The following is a 15,847-nucleotide window of genomic DNA, read 5'->3' as shown; positions in this document are numbered from 1 at the left end:
AATGTAAATCCAACACTTATTGTATATGGAAAAACACTATTTGTTCATCTACTTTTACAAATTATTTTCAACAAAATGCCCAAATCTAAAGATTAGAAATAATATAATTAATTTCTCTATTTTCCAAAATAGCAGTACTAATATTCAAAATATTAGTTACTTAGTCCAAAACATATAAAATCCTTATTATTTCATAACTATCAACTTTATACTTTGAATATAGAAAATAATCCAATAATTATAAAATTGGATAATAATCATAACTTATCTCAAATCCAATAAATCAAAACTTGCCATAATTATCTTTAATAAAATAATCTCTGAAATTAAGGCTATAAATAACTGTAGGATTTGAGACTTGATCATAATAAGACTTTTCAAAGATTCTGGGTCTTACAAAAAAAATATTTTTTATTTTTATTTTTAAAATTATAAATTTAATATCAATTTAAAAAATAAATTATGAAAAAATAAAATATTTAATCACTCTTTCTTTCGCATAATTTTAATAGCTAAAAAATTTTATTTCTTATAATTTTATATTCAACATTTTAAATTATCTTTAGTTTTATTATTCTTTTAGAATTTTTAATTTTTAGTTTTATTATTCTTTTTTCTTACCATTATTTATCTATATATACCTCACTACCATTTTTATATTAGCTTGTTCTCTCTTTTTTCCTCCGTTTTTTATTCTCTTTCTATCTTCTCTTCAATCGCAGTTAGTTACCATCATATATTAGTTCATAATTATTACACTCAAAAGTGAATACTAATTTAAAAATAAAATTAAAAAAAATCTTATAACTCTTATGTGAATCATCTACAGTTCTACATTCCTATAAATGTAACGAATGAGTAAATTTAACTTTTTTTTATTATGAGTATTTTTTTTTATTATCTAATGGATACAAAGTCACATATTTTCATTTATGATAAAAGTTAAAAATTAAAATTAAATGATATTAGTACTTTTTGGTTTAATAAAATTAAAATAAAGTATAAAAATAAGGATAAAAACTAAAAAAAATAGATGGCTCTAGAGAAGGATAATGTTAAATTTTATGTCATTATGTATGAGAACAGTAATTTATTTTAAGGGCACTTTACTGTACAGATTGGAGTGATATGGAGAGAGAATATAATTCCTGTTATAGTTATTTTTTATTATTTTATTATTATTCAAATTGTGGGTCCTACCTTTATTAATCTCTCTTTCATAATTAAAGAAAAAATCTGTAAACTTACCTCTTTAACATATAATTCACCTATTAAATTTTTGTACTAAATAACAAAAAAGTTAAAGTGTCGGCCACTTTATTTAAACGCTTGTCAACATTATTATTAATTTATATAAAAAAATTATTGATTATGAAAATTATTATATACTTTATATGTAGATATGGAAATTTCAAATCATCGAAAGTGGATGTACAATAGAAATTTGCCAAACCGAGGAGGATTACGACAGGAATTTATCAATGGTGTTCGACAATTTATTGATACAGTTACAAAACAACCTCAATTTGTACTTGAAGACAGTCTACTTAGATGTCCTTGAAACAAACATAAAAATAAAGTTTTCTCAACTCCGGATGAAGTTTTACTAGATTTATATAAATATGGTTTCATGCCATGATACTGGTGTTGGGATTCACATGGAGAGAGTCCATTGCATTTGAATGTAGATCATGATAACCAAGAAGACACATGTTCTTCTCCGCATGTTAGTGTGCCAATATTTGAATCTATAGTGGTTGATGCTGCTGGACCAGAATTAATGAGTCAATTTGAAGAACACATGGAGGAGCCTCCGAATGCAGAAGCTAAAAAATTTTATGATTTATTACAGTCTGCTCAGCGCCCATTATTTGAGGGATGTGTTAGTCATTCAGAATTATCAATGGCAGTTAAAATGTTGAGTATAAAAGCTAAAGGAAATGTATCTTAACAAATCTTTGATGATTTCGTGAAAGCTATGAAAGAAGTGATGCCTAAGGATAACTTACTTGTCTCCAATTTTTATGAAGCAAAGAAGCTAGTATCGAAACTTGGCATGGAAAGCAATAAAATTGATTATTGCATTAATGGTTGTATGCTGTATTACAAGGAGGATGATATACCAAGAAAGGAATGTAAAGTTTGTCATTCTCCAAGGTACAAGATAGGTAAAAAGGGTAAATAAGTGCCTTTGAAATGAATGCACTATTTACCGCTTATACCTCGTTTAAGAAGACTTTATGCTTCAATGAACACAGCATCTCACATGCGATGGCATTTTGATCACGAGTTTAAAGGAGTTCTTGAGCATCCATCGAATTCAAAAGCATGGAAGTATTTTGATAGAAAACATCCACAATTTTCTCAAGAACCACGCAATGTCAGACTAGGATTATGTGCCGATGGATTCACCCCTTTTGGTCAATTTGGTAAACAATATTCATGTTGGCCAATAATTGTCACTCCGTATAACCTGCCTCCTTCTATGTGCATGAAAACTCCTTATATGTTTTTATCCATGATTATCCCTGGTCCTTGTAATCCCAAAACCAGGATTGATGTATACCTGCAGTCCTTGATTGATGAGCTAAAACTACTATGGAAAGATGGCGTTTTAACTTATGATATTCATTCCAAGTTAAATTTTGTAATGCGAGCTGCATTGTTGTGGACTATTAATGATTTTTCTGCATATAGAATATTGTCTGGATGGATGACAGCAGGCAGGCTAGCATGCCCATACTGTATGGAACAAACCAAGGCATTCCAATTAAAAAATGGGGGAAAGCCATCATGGTTTGACTGCCACAGACAATTCTTGCCAAATAATCACATGTTTAGAAGAAACAAGGATGCATTTTATAAGAATAGAATTGAGAGATCAGAACCTCCGCCAAGATTGACTGGAGAGCAAATATGGTATATAGTTTAGAATTATGATAAGATAAGTGATGTTGAGCAACTTGAGATAGAAAGACATGGAAGTACGCATAATTGGACCAAAAGAAGCATATTTTGGGATTTGCCTTATTGGCGTCATAATTTAATCTGTCATAACCTTGATGTAATGCATATTGAGAAGAATGTATTTGATAATATATTCAATACTGTCATGGACATCAAAGAGAAGACTAAAGATAATGCAAAGGCTAGAATGGATCTGTCATTATACTACAAGCGAAAAAGTTTAGAACTGCCAGAACAAAATGGAGGTAAAATTATAAAACCCAAAGCAAACTACACATTTATCCTCCAGTAAAAGAGGGCAATCTGTGAATGGGTGAAAGAGTTAAGGATGCCTGATGGGTATGTTTCAAATTTAGGGAGATGTGTTGACATGAAGGAGGGCAAGTTATATGGAATGAAAAGTCATGATTGTCATATATTTATGGAACGTTTACTGCCAATTGCTTTAAGTTCATTGCCAGAGCAGATATGGAAGCCAATAACAGAGTTAAGTCAATTCTTTCGAGATTTGTGCTCAACATCGTTACGAGAAGATGTTCTAAATAAGCTAGAAGAAAATATTCCAATTGTGCTATGCAAGCTAGAACGTATTTTTTCTCCTGGATTTTTTGACTCAGTGGAACATCTACCTATTCATTTGCCATTTGAAGCATTGCTTGGTGGTCCTGTGCAATATAGATGGATGTATCCTTTTGAAAGGTACCTTATTCACACCTCTATATTTACTCTCAAATTTCTTTTTACTATTTTATTAAGTCAACTATTTGTTATTTGATTTTTGTTATGAATTTTTTCATGATAGATTTCTCCACCATCTTAAGAAAAAGGTCCAGAACAAAGCACATGTTGAAGGATCTATCGTTGAATCATACCTAATTGAGGAGATTTCTCACTTTTGTGAGTACTATTTTAACCAAACTAGCATCGACTCAAAGCAAAATGATGAAGGTGATGATTCAATTGAGCAAATTTGTCTATTTTTAATTTGCCTGGTTGTTTGGCTGGTGAATGCAAAACTCGTTATTTAGATGACAAAGAATTCAGTGCAGTCATGAATCATATACTAATAAACTGTGATGAAATTAAGCCATATATTGAGTGAATATTTATCTTCCTATATATATTCTTAGTATTAATAATATTTTCTTATATTAATAATTTTAATTTATTTGAAATTCATGTACTATAGGATCTTTGTGGATTTCATACGCCAAGATCATATTACTTTAAGTGATGAACAAGTTGATCAATTTATTGAAGTGGACTTTGCAAAATAGTTTAAAAATTATGTAAGTCAACATGATATGATAGTCTTATTGTACACACAATTTTTGGTAGATGACATATTATATTCTAACTTATTGGTTCTTATTTAATACAGGTTCATGATCCTTTAAATAATGTGACAGATTCGAATATTCATTCCTTGGCATGGGGTCCTTTGAGAATTGTTAAATATTGGCCTATCTACAAAGTCAATGGCTTCAAGTTTCACACAAGATCTCACTCAAGTGGAAAGTCAACTCAGAATTATGGAATATGTGTCAAAGACACAGGTTATGGTGAATATGAAAATGATTTCTATGGCCAGCTTAATGAAATTATCCAAGTTGAGTATACTGGGCTACCACTAAAAAGAGTTATACTATTTAAATGTGAATGGTTTGATCCCACGATTGACAAAGGAACAAAGGTAAACAAAGAGTATGGAATCATACATATTCGAAAGAATTGACGATATGGTAAATATGATCCGTTTATCATTGCACATAAAGCAATTCAAGTATATTTTACACCTCATCTAATGAGCAACACCAAGGAAAAAGTAGAATGGTGGTTTGTATTCAAGACTAAAGCAAGAGGTGAGATTGAGATTGAAACAATGGAGGATTTTGCATATCAAGAAGATGGCACAAATCAATCTAACAATCATATCTCAAATGATATTGACATTATTGTTGATTTACTGGATACCAATAGTACAAGATATGAAGAATAAGAAGAAGAAGAAGAAGAAGAAGAAGAAGAAGAAGAAGAAGAAGAAGATGATGATGATGATGATGATGATGATGATGATGATGATGATGATGATGATGAGCCACTTGGGGATGAAGACGAAGATATGGATGAGGATGAGAACGAAGACGAGGACGACGACGAGAACAATGAGGATGAAGATCAAAATGAATAGTATGAAAAAGTCCACTAAGAAATGTATTTATTTGTATTTTTTTAAATTTTTAATATACTACAATCTTATGAAAAAGTATATGACTTTTTTATTTTACGTGATTTTTTTATTATATTTTATTTTTACTATTTTTTTAGAAGATTAGATATAATTTATTGAGAAAGTCTAGAAGTCAGCACTTTTATTAAAATTTGGCCAGCATTTAACCATTAAAGGAAAAATAAGTAATTGTCTACCATTAGATGTAATCTCACACCATTAAAAACACTACTGATGGCTAATTGATGGCTACAAATCACAAAATCTGCTGACCCCTAGCACTCTTCTAATTTATTTTTGAGATTTAGTGGGTTTTCAGGTGAATGCGTACCTATTTTAGGATTTATGTGGTTACAAACCTCACTGGGTGAGCACCAAATAACCAAAGCTTTAGATATTCGATATCTTGTTGTTGATTATTTCAGTTCATATAATTTAATACTTGGTTGTTCTTTTTTGAATAAATTTAATGTTATAGTATCTACAATTCATCTGTGTGTCTGATGCCTACGCATCTTTAGTTGTTTTTAGGTCTCTTTTTAATTAGTTTTCTTAGATTTGAATCAAAGTTCTTATGTTTTTAGTGAAGTTTTATGACTAATCATATGTTTAGAGTTGTTTTAGAATGATTGTGTTTTCAGGTCATATCTAAAGTAAATTAGGATAAAATTTATAAGAAAACACAAGTTCACTACTAGGGAAGCAACACGATTAAGGTTGGCACCAGGCTTGAAGAGACCAAGCCTAGTGCCCCTACTCCCAAGCCCAGTGCTCTTACACCAGTGCTAGCGCCCAGAATGGGCACCCAACTCCTGCACTCCGCGTGAAATTCCAACTCTCCATGACCCAAAATTTCTCAAAGCCTAGCACCAAGTCTCTAATTTACTCCTAGGAAGCTCTAAAATCAACCAAAGATTCAAAATTTAAATGATTAGATTATATTTGAATTTGAATAAGTTGTTATCTTAATCTTCGAAAGATAAGATTAGTTTTTGAATTTCAATTAGTTAGGAAGTTAGAATATAAATAAGTGAACAAGGTTCACAAATAGGAAAATCTACGAATCAAAGAACTCTTTAGATTTAGGTTATTTTCTTTTCTACCATAAGTAACTAAACCTCCTCTTACTAAAGGTTAGGAGCTCTATTTGATTTTATGGATTAGTAATGTAAGTGTTTTCTTTATTTTGATTTATGCTTTTCTACCTTTTTAAGATTGATTCTCGTTCTTCATCTTTAATAATTAGAACTATTGGAAAATATTCTAATTTTGTCTTGGATTTTTTTATTACTTTAAAAAATTTAATATTGGAATTAGCTTGAAAACTTATCTCGTAATCTTCAATTATCTAGAACTAGTCTTTGAATACGTGACATTTAATTCAGCTAGGGATAACTTTTGAATATTATGTGAATTTAAATTGAAACTGTGCTTAACCTCTTTTCTTAATTAGTTTACCAAAGAATTGGTGATTAATTAAGTTAAGAGAAATTAAATTATCAAAGAATCGGAATTTGGCTATAAATGAGTTGCTGTGAAAAGATTTTTGCATGAGTCAAAGTAGGAAAACACAAGTATACTTTTTTTAAGAGTTAAACATCTCCGAAGCCTTTAACATCTCATTCGTTGATTACTTTCCAAAGTCCATAAGCTTTCTTTCGTTCAACTTTAACAATCTTCTTCACTGTTCTTTGCTTCTTGTAAGATTCGGAAAAAATATTAATTGAATAAACAAATAAGTAATAAATTAAATGTGAGCTATAAGGGTTGAAAAACTTAATTATAATTTGGAGAAATTCCGGTGAGAATTTAACTTAGAAAATAAAGTTTGAGAGCAAAAATATAATTAATTGCGGAAGAACGCGTATCGACGTTAAAATTTACTGTACAGGTTTAAATCTGTCCAGCACTGTAAGTGAGGAAAATTAAAACTGTGAAAATGACAAAAAATATTTAGAACATAAACTCGAGTACTTATTTTAAAGGTTTGGCCAAAAATTGGGCCAAACACGCCAAAAATCGAATTGGGCCTTGATAAACCACTATTTCATGGTTTATATTGTGTTTAATTGTGTGGTTTTATCATGATCTTTGCCCACTTATTCATTAAATAAGCATGCATTTATATTTCCTTCCTAAAGATGTTTTATGGTTGAAAACTTGCTTCCTAGAGACTTTTAATTATGTATTTTATTTTTCCTTTATTCCATTCGATGCCGTGATCTGTGTGTTAAGTGTTTCAGGCTTTATAGGGCATGAATGAGTTGGAGATTATAAGGGAAGCCTGCAAAAATGGAAGGAACACAAGAAATTGAGGAGATGACCAGCGAGAGGCGACGCGGTCGCATGGATGACGCGACCGCGCGGAAAAGAGCAATTTGCATCGATGCGGCCGCATGGATGATGCGACCGCGCGGATGGAACAGCACGAGTGACACAGCCGCATGGACGACGCGTTCGCATGGCAAAGCAGAAACGCGAATGACGCGTCCGCATGAGCGACGCGATCGCGTGACGTGCGCGACCTGCATAATTTGCAGATTCGCTGGGGGCGATTTCGGGCCCTATTTTGACCCAGTTTTCGGCCCGGAACAGCAGACTAGAGCCAGAGAACATGCAGAAACCAAAGACAACATTCATTCTACACAGTTTTAGTTTTAGATCTAGTTTTGCTCCTCCCCTAGGTTTTCTCTCTACACATTCATAGTTTTTAGGATTATTATTTTACATTCATAGTTTGGGATATTGAGAAGAGTTATTACCTCATCAAGACTTCCTCATTCTAGTTCGTTTTCTTTACTTGGTCTTACTCTCCCATGTTCTTTGCTTTGTTTAATTTTACCATTGGAATATTTTTAGGCTTATTTAATACAAGGATCACTTTTATTTTTAATTGACTATTTTAAATTTTATTTACAATGTCTTTCTTTAATTCCTTTTCATATGCTATGAATTTTACCTTTACAATGAGTGAGTAGTTCCCTAACTTGATGGGGAATTGATTGAAAGGAACCTTTGAGTTGAAAGGCTTGAAAGAAAAATTGTAATTGGATTTATGGTTGGATTGCCTCCTAATCACTAACACCAATCCCTTTTAATTAAGTGGATTGCAACTTGTGAACGGACGTAGCATTCCAACTTGTTTGACTTTCCTTCACCTAGTGGAGGATAACTAAACAGGATAACCTTTAATTGTCAATTAATCCTGAGAGCATTCCAACAATAATAGGGATTCCAACTAATCAATTCCCAGTCAAGGCTTTTATTTACATTATTCAAATTCACCAATTTAATTTCCTGTTTGCCCAATTCAAACCTTTTTGAAAACCTCTGATTAATAAAATAGCACACTTTTCTGCAACTCGTTGGGAGACGACCTGGGATTTATACTCCCAGTATTTTAAATTCAATTTTTTGTGACACCTTTCTAAATTAATAGGCGGATCTCTGGCAAATTAAGAACTATACTTGCAACGTATATATTTTAATAATTTTAATTCGCTAATTTCTGCCCGCATCAATTTTTGGCGCCGTTGCTGGGGAGTTGCAATAGAGTGCTAAAGTTATTAATTAGAATTTATTTATTTGTATTTTATTATATTTTGCTACTATGATCTGCATGTTTCTTTCGTCAAATGACGCGTTCACTTCCTGATCCGCGCTTGCTAATATTCGATCCTGAAATTGAAAGGACTATTTCAGGCCTCACTTGGGCCCAAAGCCCAAACCCACATACTAACACCCCCCTCACACTCAATAATTCAGCCACTTTGCCCATGAGAGAGAGGGAGAGAGCAATGAAAGAGAAGAGAGGAAGAAAAGATGCCCTAGTGCACTATTCACTATACACACTCAAATGCACATAACTTCCAAACTATAGCTCCGATTGATGACCCGTTTGTGCTACGCGTTCATCTCGGCTTTCCTCTTTGATTTCATTTTGCCATTGTGTGGTAAGAAACTTTAAAATCCTTGTCCCATTTTTTATTTCTCTTTAATTTTGTATTTTGGGTTAAGGTGTTGAGAAGATTTTAATTTTTGATGTTTAGGGGAGGTTCCATCTTGAGTTCTAAAAGAGTTTCAACCCAAGGTTACGTGAGTCAAGATAAAAAAAATATGAATCCCCAAATTTTTTCCATTATATGCGAAAAATCTAGACTTTAACTTTGAGAAATTGATGTGATTAGATGAATTAGAAATTGTTTGGCTTGAATTTGGCGTGGAGCGGAATTACTTGGCGTGGGATCATTATAGAATTGAGTTGAGGATCACATTGGTGAGATTTTGGTTTGACTTGGACTGGTTGGAGTTGAAATTTCCAGAGAGAGGTTTTTCTGAGGTTGAAATTGCCGTCAAAGAGGTACGAGTTTTGGTTTCGAGTAGGCATTATATAAGATTATGTGAAAACTTAGGTTAATTGCCTCTAAGATAGCATTGGATGTTGGATTGTTGTGAATGGTAATTGCTTAATGTAAATGCTTGTATGAAATGATGTGAAGTGCTATGACTTTGTGATTTGCATTGTTAATGAGAGATTTGCAGGCAGCCTGTTCTACTGTCAGGCGTGATGGTACAGATGAAACTTCAATTCTGATGAAAGCTTTCCCATTTTCTCTTGAGGAAAAAGCAAGAGAGTGGTACTACACTCAACCCCTAGCAAATGTATCCAACTGAGATACGCTCAGAAAAGAGTTTTTGGAGAAATTCTTTCCATCTAAAGTTACTGATAAACTAAGGAAAGACATTTCCACGATTGTTCAAGATGAAAACGAGACTCTCTTTGAATACTGGGAGTGCTTCAATAATCTTCTGGAAGCATGCCCCCACCACATGATTGACAAGATAGTGTTACTGATGCGTGAGCATCTTGTCTATCTTTTCCTAGTGAATTTGCATCTAATTTATTGAGTTTAATTAAGAATTAATTATATTTTAGCCACTATGGATGCTATTTTGAGTTTTGTACAATACTGTTTATTTTAGGTAGCATTTGGCGGAATTTGATGGAGTTTCTGCAGAGAAAGAGAAGAAGGCAAGGAGATGGCCAGCGAATACCGACGCAGACGCATGGCTCACGCGACTGCGCGAAATGGAGGAAATCGCAATGACGCGATCGCGTGGGCTGGAATCTGCACAAATGATGCGAACGCGTGGACGACGCGGACGCGTCACATGCGCCACGTGCAGAAAATGTAGAAAAATGCTGGGGGCGATTTCTGGGCTGTTTTGGCCCAGTTCTTAGCCCAGAAATCACAGATTAGAAGCTGCATAATGGACAAATCAAGTGGTCCCACCCATCAGCTGAAGACTTGTTAATTAATTCAAATTTAAATTCAAATCTTATTTTAGAAAAAGATATTATTTTAATTTTAATTTTTAGATATTTGATTATTAGGATTAGTTATAAAAGGAATCCCAATAGGGTGGTTCTAGGGAGGAGATTACACAACATTATTCCATACAAATTTACATTTCATATTCCATGAGCAACTAATCCTCCATTGTTAAGGTTAGGAGCTCTGTCTATTGTATGGATTGATAATATTATTTTTCTATTTTAATTTATGTTTTGATTTATATTTCAATAATTGTTTTCGTTCTTTATTTTATGAATCTGGGTGGAACGGAAGTATGACCCATGTTCTATTTGAGTTCTTGTAAAACTTGGAAAAGCTCTTTACTTGAACAATAGCTTGAAAACATATTATCCTGAATTTCTAATTGTTTGTATTTAACGGGATACGTGACATATAATCCCTTTATTTTTGGACAATTAGGATTCTTGTGGCATATAACTGGAATTTGATCATCACCCTCTAATTGGAATCAATTGACCAAGGAATTGGCAATTGATGAATTTTAGAGGAGACTAGGAAGGTCTAAGGAATTAGGGTCTAGTCACAATTAGTTCGCCATGAATTAAATCTTGCATGATTAAAATAGTTAATAAGAAAAGTCAATCAGGAAAATAGATAACTCTAAAACCTTAACTATCCTCTCCATATATTATTCCCATCTTAATTACTTGCATTTCTTCAATATTTTTGATATTGTTTAATGTCTTTTATATTGCATCTCAACATCAATTTTTGTTTGTCTAACTAAACCTATCAAACGCTATTGTTGCTTGGTCCATCAATCCTCGTGGGATCGACCCTTACTCACGTAAGATATTACTTGGTACGACCCGGTGCACTTGCCGGTTAGTAAGTGTGGTTGTAAAAATACCGCACCAAGTTTTTGGCGTCGTTGCCGGGGATTGATTGTGATTAACAACTATTAATTGTTTGATTGTTTAGATTAGGTGTTTTAATTTTAATTTTATTTAAATATTATTTTATTATTATTTCAAAACAAAAAAATTTATAATTTTCCTTGTTTTTCCGTTAGCAAACTCCCCTGCCCCCGTTTTATTAATTTTGTTTACTTCCGTTAAAATTTTTTTTTAAAAAAATCACGTCGAATTTTTTTTGGTTTTATTTTATTTCTCTTTTCATTTTCATTTTTTTTTCTTTCTTCGTTTTACTTTGTTTATTTTTTTTTATATTTACTGTTTATATTCTATTAGTTTTATTTTATTTTTATCTAAAAAAAATAAATAAAAAATAAAAACAAAAATAAAAATATTTTAAACCATTATTTTTACTCTTAATTTCTGAAATTAAGTTTGGTGTCCTCTATTTATTTTATTTTTATTTTAATTTTTTTCTGTTTATTTTTATTTTTAAAATTTTCGAATTTTTATTTATTTACTTAGCATTTTTATTTTATTATTTTACACAGGTTACCTCACAGGGACTTCTCTGCACTCTGACGTAAAGAGTCCCATTTTTTCTTGTTTTCTGCTTGTGTATGCGCATGAATAGAGACAAAGAACATCTCTTAGACTTTGACCCTGAACCTGAAAGAACTTTCAGGTGACGTCTACAACAAGCAAGACTTTGCAAGGCTGCAGAATCCACTATGGCAAATAATAATGCTAATGCCAATGTGGTAAATCCGAATGGGGATGATCAGCAGAGAAGAGTGCTTGGCTCTTATTCTGCCCCTACTGCAGATCTCTATGGAAAAAGCATTGTGGTGTCTCCTATAACTGCAAACAACTTTGAGTTGAAGCCACAATTGGTCACTCTGGTGCAACAAAACTGCCAGTATCATGGACTTCCTCATAAAGATCCAAATCAATTTATTTCTGATTTTCTGCAGATATGTGATACTGTGAAGACAAATGGAGTAAACCCAGAGGTGTACAAACTCATGCTTTTCCCATTTGCTCTGAGGGATAAAGCAAAGCTATGGTTAGATTCCCAACCAAAAGAGAGTTTGAATACTTGAGAAAAGGTTGTTACAGAGTTTCTCACTAAATTTTTCCCACCAAAGAAGCTGACTAAGCTTAGGTTGGAGGTTCAGACCTTCAAGCAGAAGGACGGTGAAACTCTTTATGAAGCTTGGGAGAGATACAAGCTACTGACTAGGCAATGCCCTCCTGACATGTTCTCCAAGTGGACCCAACTGGATATCTTTTATGAAGGCTTAGGAGAGATGTCAAAGATGAGCCTAGACACTTCTACAGACGGTTCATTGCACAAGAAGAAGACACCAGAGGAGACTATTGAGCTGATTGAATTGGTTGCAAGCAACCAATATTTATACACATCTAACAGGAATCATGTGAACTCTGAGGCTGCTCAGAAGAGAGGCGTGTTGGAAGTAGAAGCTGTTAATGCTCTTCTTGCTCAGAACAAGCTTATGTCTCAGCAGATAAATCTACTTACTCAACAGATGGGTGGCATGCAAGTCTCAGCTATCAACACTCAAAATCCACCCCAAGATACCTCCTATGACATGACAGGTAACTTTATGCAAAATGATAATTATGATTATGCTCAACCCTCTTCTGAACAGGTGAATTACATGGGGAGTGGTCCTAGAAATCCCAACAGTGATCCATATTCTAAGACATACAATCAGGGATGGAGGAATCACCCAAATTTTGGGTGGAGAGATCAACCTCAGAGACCTCAGAACTTCAACAATAGTTCTCAGGGTGGTTTTCAACAGAACAACCATAATAACTGCCAATTTCAGTCTCAGCAACAACAACCACCTCAGCAGGCAAATTATAAATCCCAAGAAGATCCTAAATGGGAGATGATAATGAGTTTCATACAAGAAACCAGAGCCTCCATTAGAAACTTGGAGGTGCAAATGGGTCAAATGAGCAAGCAATTACCTGAAAGGTCTTCAAATACATTCCCTGGTGATACAGTAGTGAACCCAAGAGAAGATTGCAAGGCCATTCAATTGAGAAGTGGTAAGGTAGCTAGTTCTGAGACTAAGGTCAATGAAGATCTAGTTGAAAAGGAAGCTCTAGAGGAGAAGAAAGAAGAAGTAGAGCACGCCCCTCCTAAACATGCAGACAACCCATTTCCTAACTCTCTTGACACTTATCCCACCTTGCCAAAGGCCCCTGAATACAAGCCAAAAATGCCATATCCTCAGAGGCTTCAGAAGGCGTCCAAAGAAAAGCAATTCTTTAAATTTTTAAATGTCTTCAAGAAGCTGCAGATCAACATTCCTTTTGCAGAGGCCCTGGAGCAAATGCCTCTCTATGCTAAATTTATGAAAGAGTTGTTGACCCACAAGAGGAATTGGAAGGAACAAGAGACAGTGGTGTTAACCAAGGAATGCAGTGCTATTATTCAACACACCCTTCCTGAGAAAATGCCAGACCCAGGAAGCTTTGTTATTCCTTGCACCATTGGAGAAGTCGGCATTCAGAGAGCTTTATGTGATCTTGGAGCTAGCATCAACCTCATGCTACTTTCAGTGATGAAAAAGCTTCAAATTGAGGAGGTAAAACCCACTCGTATTTCTCTTCAACTTGCTGATCTTTCTATTAAATTACCTGTGGGTGTGGTTGAAGATTTACTTGTTAAAGTAGGACCATTTATTTTCCCTGTTGATTTTGTTATATTAGACATGGAAGAGGAGGTAAAACCCTCTATTATACTTGGTAGACCTTTTTTAGCTACAGGTAGAGCTCTGATTGATGTGCAAAAGGGTGAATTAACCCTGAGGGTCAATGAAGAACAGGTGGTCCTAAATGTTTTTGAAGCCCTCAAACACCCCAATGATTCTGAGGGGTGTATGAAAATAGATGTTATTGAACCACTTGTTCAAGAAATACTGGAAACGGAGGTACTTGATGATGTTCTAGATCCTATTTCTGAGTGTGAATTAGTTGAAGTTGATGATTCACCACCCCAAAAGGAGCTGATGAACACGCCAATTAAGGAGGAGGAAGCCCCCAAGCTTGAGCTCAAACCCTTACCCCCTTCTCTGAAATATGTGTTTTTGGGTGAAAATGATTCATATCTAGTGATCATTAGCTCTTCTCTGAAACCTGAAGAAGAAGAGGCACTTGTTTCAGTGCTCAAGAGTCATAAAACAGCTCTTGGGTGGACCATTAGTGACTTGAAGGGGATTAGTCCAACCAAGTGTATACACAAAATCCTTCTTGAAGATGATGCTAAACCAGTTGTGTAACCACAAAGGAGACTCAACCCAACTATGAAAGAGGTGGTCCAAAAAGAGGTAATGAAGTTATGGGAAGCAGGTATTATTTACCCTATTTCTGACAGTCCTTGGGTAAGTCCTGTGCAGGTAGTTCCCAAGAAAGGAGGGATGACAGTGATCAAGAATGAAAAGAATGAGCTTATTCCTACCAGAACAGTCACAGGATGGAGAATGTGCATAGATTACAGGAGGCTTAACACTGCTACAAGGAAAGATCATTTCCCCCTCCCCTTCATTGATCAGATGCTTGAGAGGTTAGCTGGTCATGTTTTTTATTATTTTCTAGATGGATATTCTGGATATAATCAAATTGCAGTAGACCCTCAAGATCAAGAGAAGACAGTATTCACATGCCCCTTTGGAGTATTTTCTTACAGGAGAATGCCATTTGGACTTTGCAATGCTCCAGCAACTTTTCAGAAGTGTATGCTTTCAATTTTTTCTGATATGGTTGAAAGGTTTATTAAGATATTTATGGATGACTTTTCTGTTTTTGGTAATTCTTTTAAATTGGGAAAAATGCCATTTTATGGTCACCGAAGGCATTGTTCTTGGGCACCGGATTTCAAGTAAGGGAATTGAGGTTGACAGAGCAAAGGTGGAGGTAATTGAAAAATTACCACCACCAACTAATGTTAAGGCAATTAGGAGTTTCTTGGGTCATGCAGGATTTTATAGAAGATTTATAAAGGATTTTTCTAAAATTGCTAAACCATTGAGCAACCTGTTGGTTGTTGATGTTCCTTTTGTCTTTGATTCTGACTGTCTGCATGCTTTCGAAACTCTGAAGGCAAACCTTACCTCTGCTCCCATTATAGCTCCCCCTGACTGGAATTTACCATTTGAATTAATGTGTGATGCTAGTGATTTTGCTATAGGAGATGTTTTAGGACAGAGGCATGGTAAGCTTGTACATGTCATTTATTATGCCATTCGTGTGTTAAATGATGCTCAAAAGAATTACACAACTACAGAAAAAGAATTATTAGCTGTTGTGTATGCGGTTGATAAGTTTAGGTCCTATTTACTTGGTTCTAAGGTTATTGTTTATACTGACCATGCTTCTTTGAA

The 15,847-nt window shown here is 34.0% G+C and overlaps 1 non-coding gene and 1 pseudogene across 1 annotated transcript; one reads left to right on the top strand and one right to left on the bottom strand.

Annotated features, from left to right (window-relative positions):
* The first annotated feature begins 1,801 nt into the window (after window positions 1-1,801).
* Window positions 1,802-4,966, top strand: LOC148568652 (uncharacterized; annotated as a pseudogene).
* Window positions 4,967-12,586: 7,620 nt separating this feature from the next.
* LOC148568651 (small nucleolar RNA R71) lies at window positions 12,587-12,690 on the bottom strand. The gene has a single exon (XR_015882188.1). It is a non-coding gene; the product is annotated as a small nucleolar RNA R71 (small nucleolar RNA).
* Window positions 12,691-15,847: the final 3,157 nt, after the last annotated feature.

The sequence above is a fragment of the Arachis ipaensis genome, chromosome B4 (genome assembly GCF_059453495.1).
Source record: "Arachis ipaensis isolate K30076 ecotype BB chromosome B4, ASM5945349v1, whole genome shotgun sequence".
NCBI classification, from domain to species: domain Eukaryota; kingdom Viridiplantae; phylum Streptophyta; class Magnoliopsida; order Fabales; family Fabaceae; genus Arachis; species Arachis ipaensis.
Note: the sequence above shows the minus strand (reverse complement) of the source record. Positions and strands in the feature narration are given on the sequence as shown.